General features: G+C 39.0%; 1 pseudogene; it reads left to right on the forward strand.

The window, feature by feature from the left end:
• The first annotated feature begins 4,642 nt into the window (after nt 1-4,642).
• On the forward strand, nt 4,643-5,385 carry LOC102132751 (elongation factor 1-delta-like; annotated as a pseudogene).
• Nucleotides 5,386-6,563: the final 1,178 nt, after the last annotated feature.

Raw genomic sequence — 6,563 nt, forward strand, 5'->3', positions numbered from 1 at the left:
CTCTACTAAAAACTACAAAAAACTAGCCGGGCGCGGTGGCGGGCACCTGTAGTCCCAACTACTCGGGAGGCTGAGGCAGGAGAATGGCGTGAACCTGGAAGGCAGAGCTTTCAGTGAGCTGAAATCCGGCCACTGCACTCCAGCCTGGGCGACAGAGCGAGACTCCGTCTCAAAAAAAAAAAAAAAAAAAAATTAAGGATCTGGAATATCAAGAAACACGGATGCTGAAAGTTTCTGAGTATTACCTTCTGAAAAAAATCATCTGTAGTAATCTATTGCCATATTGCTAGTTCATTCAACCCATATTGATTAAGTGCATACCATAATTTAGTAATCCTTAAAAGTGTATGGAATATTACAATGAAAAAGAATCCTTAAATTGGAGTTTACGTTACTGACATGGTTTGGCTGTGTCCCCACTCAAATCTCATCTTGAATTGCAGTTCCCATAATCCCCACGTGTCGTGGGAGGAACCTGGTGGGAGGTAATTGAATCATGGGGGCAGTTATTCTCATGCTGTTGTGATAGTGAGTGAGTTCTCATGAGATTTGATGGTGTTATAAACATTTGCCATTTCCCCTGCTTGCACTCACCCCATCCTGCTACCCTGTAAAGAAGGTACCTGCTTCTCCTTTCCCTTTTGCCATGATTATAAGTTTCCTGAGGCCCCCCCAGCACTGCAGAATTGTGAGTCAATTAAACCTCTTTCCTTTATAAATTACCTAGTCTTGGGCAGTTTTTTATAGCAGCGTGAGAACGGACTAACACAATTACATTCCTTTCAGTATGGAGTGTGTGTGTGCGTGTGTGTGTGAGTGTATGTGTGTGGTGCTCGGGCAAGAATCAAAAGCTGAATATGTAAGATGTCAAGTTGTTAGAAGTCAAAGAAAAAATTAATTAAGGTAAGTAAAGGTGTAGAGAATGATGGAGATGGGATGCCAATATAAATAGAATTGTTAGGAAAGGATTCAATGATGAAATTTCATTTAAGTAGACACTTGAATGAAAGCATTTGAATATTCAAGGGACCAAAGTCCCAGGAACAGTCAATAGCAAGGACCCAAGTATAGACTCTGCTTAATACGATTAAAAAATAGCAGGTGACTTGGTATTGCCGATGCATCTGAGCAAGGGGAAATACAGCAGAAAATACCATTGGAAAGACATCCAGGTGTCTGATCATAGGACCTTGCAGAATGCATAAAGAATTTTAGATTATATTCTGAGTATGATACGTCTTTGAAAAGTTGGAACAGCTGAGTTTAAATAACTTCTGGGTTGACTCTCACAGTCTAAATCATGTTTTATCACTGAAGTATTTAAGACAGTCTATTTTAACCATTATATTTATTGCATAATTTAGATATTTGTGATGATAATATGCTAGATTATGAAATAAACAATTATGCAATAAACGTAATGATTAAAATAGACTGTCGTAAATTCTGTAATGATAAAATATGGTTTAGACTGTGAGCAGTTATTTAAAACATTAAATATTTGTGCTCCTTTTCAAAAAATGATATATGTAATTAAATCATAACAGAGACTTTGAATCTTAGGGACTAATCCGACAATACAGAGATAGTTTGTTAGTTTTTGTTGTTGTTACCTTCTTTTAAATGATGGCATTGAGTACTGTGGAACCTCAAAAGGGTTTAGTGACACTGCGGCCAAGGCTGTGGCACTAGCAGTTACCTTAAGGGAGAGTGTTCCTCAACCAGAAATTTGGGAACTCTAATTGAACCATGTGCATGGCATATTCCAGCTATGTTTTCACTGGAAACCTTCTTTGGTCTCTTCTTTTGCAACCAAAGAACTCCAAAAACCAGGTACTCTACACATTTAAGAGCCATTACAGCCAGATGCAACTTCTAATACCAAATAAATGTAAACTAGAAACTAGAGGAATTTAATTGGCTCCGATTGGACCAGATGTCTAATCCTCAAGCAATAAGCCATGAAATGGAGACCAATTGCTGTGAATTCAGAGCTTTACTCAGTGGCTTTTGGAAAAAAAAAAATAACAAAGCAGGAACCTCAAAAATCTCGGGTAGAGTTATAATTTGAAAGCATTTCAGATTATCCAAATATTTTTAGGGGGTATTTTATTTTAGTATGTACATCCAAGCTCCTCTGTAGACTGTGGTAATTAGTATAACTAATAAAATATATTTGATTTTACTGCAGATGGGAATCCACCTAAAGCTATATAAACCCTACAGAAATTTAGAACAAAAAAAAATCCACAGTAGTTTCTGACCATAAATTATTATACTGCATTAAATCCGCAATTTTCTGTGCTGCTGTAACTTTCCTCTATAAACAGCATAACCTCTCAAAAGTTACACTTTAAGTAACATGAAATTATTGTTACTGTAATTGTCTATTTCTCATTTATCTGTTTGACATTAATGCCACTATTTCATATCTAACATCTTTGCTGTACTGTTTATGTTTTAGAAGTTTCTTTCTTGCTCGTGATTAATAAATGTATAAAAATAGGTGGTGTACACAGTGATACTTACACCATCCCTTAATCAGACATGCTATGTCTCTATTTGTCTCTTCTTCTAGGGTGAAGTAACTTCTTGAAAAATATTTTCCATGTTTGTCTGTTCCTCATCTTCTGCCAATGTGCTGGCAACATGATTCCTTAAGTCTCTCACAACACTTGCAATGATGGCTACGAACCCAGCCAAGCAGAGGAAGGCAGCTTCTTCAGAAGCTTAAAATAAATTTGGTCTCATAAAATAATAAAGGAATGGGACACACAATTCACTTATTGCCTTTGTCTTTAGAGAAAGGTATATTCTTTGGTGTGAGGTAAAGAATCAAATCAACATTATATTCCTCTGTGTAAATCAATCATATGACAGCAGTGATTAAAAAACTTGAATACAAGAACACTTTATATAAATAAAATAAAGAATTATTGACTCCAAATTCAGCTGAGCTGCACCTCTAAACCCTTTTATGGTGCAAACAAAACCTTTAAGCATTTGATTCTTAGCCTCTCTCTTCATTCTTCTAGTAGGATTCCAACTGTGATTTGTCCGATTTTATAACATTATTATCAGATCTGGACTGACTGTACTAATTATTCTCCTGAAAGGTGGCAAGCTTTGATCATGCAATAACAATATTTTGTTCCTATTGAAATGATTTTAAAAACTGATTCCATCATACTATTTCTTTTGCTTATTGTTTGTTTGTTGTAGAAAATGGGGTTTGTTTTGGTACAATTTTGGGATGCATGACAAATGCTCCTTTGAACAGTGTATAAATGTGCATAGACCATAACTGAAGACTCAAAGTCTGTTACTCTGGGCTTCTTGGTCTTTTAAATTTGTGTGGTACAAGGAGCCTCCAGCTACCTTTATTTTGTTGCTACTACTACTGCCAAATATAGCAAAACTAAGACATTGCTTCGAGTTATGTCCTAGTAGTTTGTGTTAGTGTTGTAACTTAGCTTCTCTATTTTAGTTCATTCTCATAGCTCTGTGGATATCTTGATGCTTTCCATACTAATCATGGTCATAAATATACTATAGAAAATAGTTATGTACAATAGTTATTGCTCTGTTATTATGAAATAGGTTCATTCCGTGGCTAAGATTTTTCTTTTCTTTTTTTTGTAAACAGTCCTTGAAATTTAATTATATGTTAGTCACTCCGATAAAAAGTTAACAGACCAAATACTTTTGAGGTAAATGCAACCAACTCATATTAAACAATGATGTCTTACTCTCAGGCTTTCCCTGAACTTCCACATCAGTTAACAAACCTGGTTGTTTATCAAACTTAATGCAATTGAGCTTCTCAATTTTAATGTTTGTACAAAATACTTGGGGATCTCACTAAAATGCACATTCTGTTTTAGAAGGGCTAGGGTGTGACCTGAAATTCTGATTTCCAATAGTGATAGCCATGCTGCTTTTTCAAGGTATAAATTCTATGCTTATTAAATAATGGAACCAGAAAACTGGCTTAAAACCCAGATTCTTGGGCTCTGTACCTTACTAAATCAGAATCTCCATAGAAATCTAATGTTTTAAAAATTCCTCTATTAAGTCTGATGGCTAGTAAAGTGATGAACCACAAACTATGAAACACAATGTAAAGAGCTCAACAGGTTAAGCCACAATGTCCAATTTCTAATGAACTATTCTCATATCTAATTTCCTCCTGAACATTGCGGGAAGCTGGTCTAATTAAGCACTCTTTAGGATTAGGCTTCTAAAATAATAGTCTGCCTGATAATTCAGTACTTATTCATAAAACACCTTTTCCCTCGGCTATTCTCTTAATCTAAGATAGGACATTTCTCAGAGCAAGCCTCTGGAAGCCCGTGGACACTGTGATGACAGAGATGGGCTGAAAGTGTCCTTTCCCACCTCTAACTAGCTTTTCTCTGTTTTCATAGCATGTAAGAGCAGGCTTGGGATCTGAGGCAGTTCCCAGAGCAGCTAATTCCATCATGCACAATTTCTTAATGTAAATAAAAACTTGTCATAGTCCATTATACAGAGGGCTTCCAATTTGATTAACAATATCTGTAATACTGGCCCTCTCCTCAGGCGTCACGTGCCTGCCGATTCCTCCTCTCTGGTCCCAGCGTCGTTGGCTGGCGTCAGAGAAATGTCTACAAACTTCCTAGTACAAGAGAAGATCTGGTTCCACAAATTCAAATATGATGACGCAGAAAGGACATTCTAGGAGCAGATAAACGGGACTATGGCCGGCGCCTCCTGCCACAGCTCGGTACCCAGGGCCTCCAATGGCCCCAGAGGAGACGACAGCAAGCTCGACGTCCTGAGCACCAGCCTGGAAGTGGAGAACCAGAACCTGCGAGGCGTAGTGCAGGAGCTACAGCAGGCAGTCTCCAAGCTGGAGGCCTGGCCACCTGGCCACAGCCCAGCAGACCCAGCACGTGTCTCCCATGCACCAAGTGGAACCCCCGGCCAAGAAGTCTGCCACACCAGCAGAGGATGACAAGGACGATGACACTGACCTGTTTGGCAGTGGCAATGAGGAGGAGGACAAGGGGGCAGCGTGGCTGCGGGAGGAGCGGCTGCGGCAGTACACGGGGAAGAAGGTGAAGAAGCCCACGCTGGTGGCCCAGTCCTCCATCCTGCTGGATGTCAAGCCTTGAGATGATGAGATGGACATGGCCCAGCTGCAGGCCTGTGTGTGCTCCATCTAGTTGGACGGACTGGTCTGGGGGCTCCAAGCTGGTGCCTGTGGGCTACAGTATCCAGAAGCTGCAGATTCAGTGTGTGGCAGGGGATGACAAGATGGGGACAGACTTGCTGGAAGAGGAGATCACAAAGTTTGAGTAACATGTGCAGGGTGTCGACACAACAGCTCTCAAGAAGATCTGAAGCCTGTGGGTGTGTGCGCGCGCGTGTGTGCATGCATGCACGTGTGTGTGAGGCCCTGCCAGGATTAAAAACAGACCAGTGGCTGGGCACGGATGCTCACGCCAGCACTTTGGGAGGCCCAGGCGGGCAGATCACGAGGTCAGGAGATTGAGACCATCCTGGCTAACACAGTGAAACCCCGTCTCTACTAAAAATACAAAAAATTAGCCAGGCATGGTGGCAGGCGCCTGTAGTCCCAGCTACTCGGGAGACTGAGGCAGGAGAATGGTGTGAACCCCAGAGGCAGAGCTTGCAGTGAGTGGAGATCGCACCACTGCACTCCAGCCTGGGCGATAGAGCAAGACTCCATCTCAAAAAAAAAAAAACAACAAACAAACAAAAAACAAAACACGGAGACTGGCAAAACAAAACAAAACAAATGATCAAAAAACCAGTATCTGTAATACTGATAATTTGTTTCTGATATTTTTCAAATATCCTATGATACTGTAATAAATACCTTTATACATCAATCTTTGTCTAATTTTTTAATTCTTTAAAATATATTCTAATAGAGGAAATACTTGATCAAATTATTTTATGGCTATTATTATAGTCAAACAGAATTGTGAAGAGGTTGCACCAATTTATAATTCTAGCAGGACCATATAGAAATGTCTCTTTTACTTCATCCTTGCTAACAGTGAGGCAGCAATTTAAACTATGCCATCAGTTTTTAAACTTCACTAACTTGGTAGGAAAAATTAGGAGTATTAAACTGCGTATCTTTTACTACTGATATTCAACACTTTGATACATATTAACCATGTGAATTTCTATGTTTAAAATTATTTTTCATACCCTAATGTGTGTGTGTGTGTCTATATATATATATATATATATATCTTTATTTGTGTTTATCTGCATTCATTTATTTTAATAATAGTAATAATAATACATACGGGCCAGGAATTGTGCCAAGACCTTTACAGTTTTCATTATATTTAATTCTCACCATAATTCTCACTTAGTTTAAACTAAGACCATGATATCGATACCATTATTATCTCTATTCTACACACAAAGGCACAGAGATGTGGAGCAGCTGATATACCTGCCCAAAGCCACAGTCTTAGTTTAAACTGAGTTGAGTTTAACACGGGATTGATTGACACAGAGCAGACCCTCAAACCATGCTC

This window comes from Macaca fascicularis, chromosome 3 (assembly GCF_037993035.2).
Source record: "Macaca fascicularis isolate 582-1 chromosome 3, T2T-MFA8v1.1".
In the NCBI taxonomy this organism is placed as follows: domain Eukaryota; kingdom Metazoa; phylum Chordata; class Mammalia; order Primates; family Cercopithecidae; genus Macaca; species Macaca fascicularis.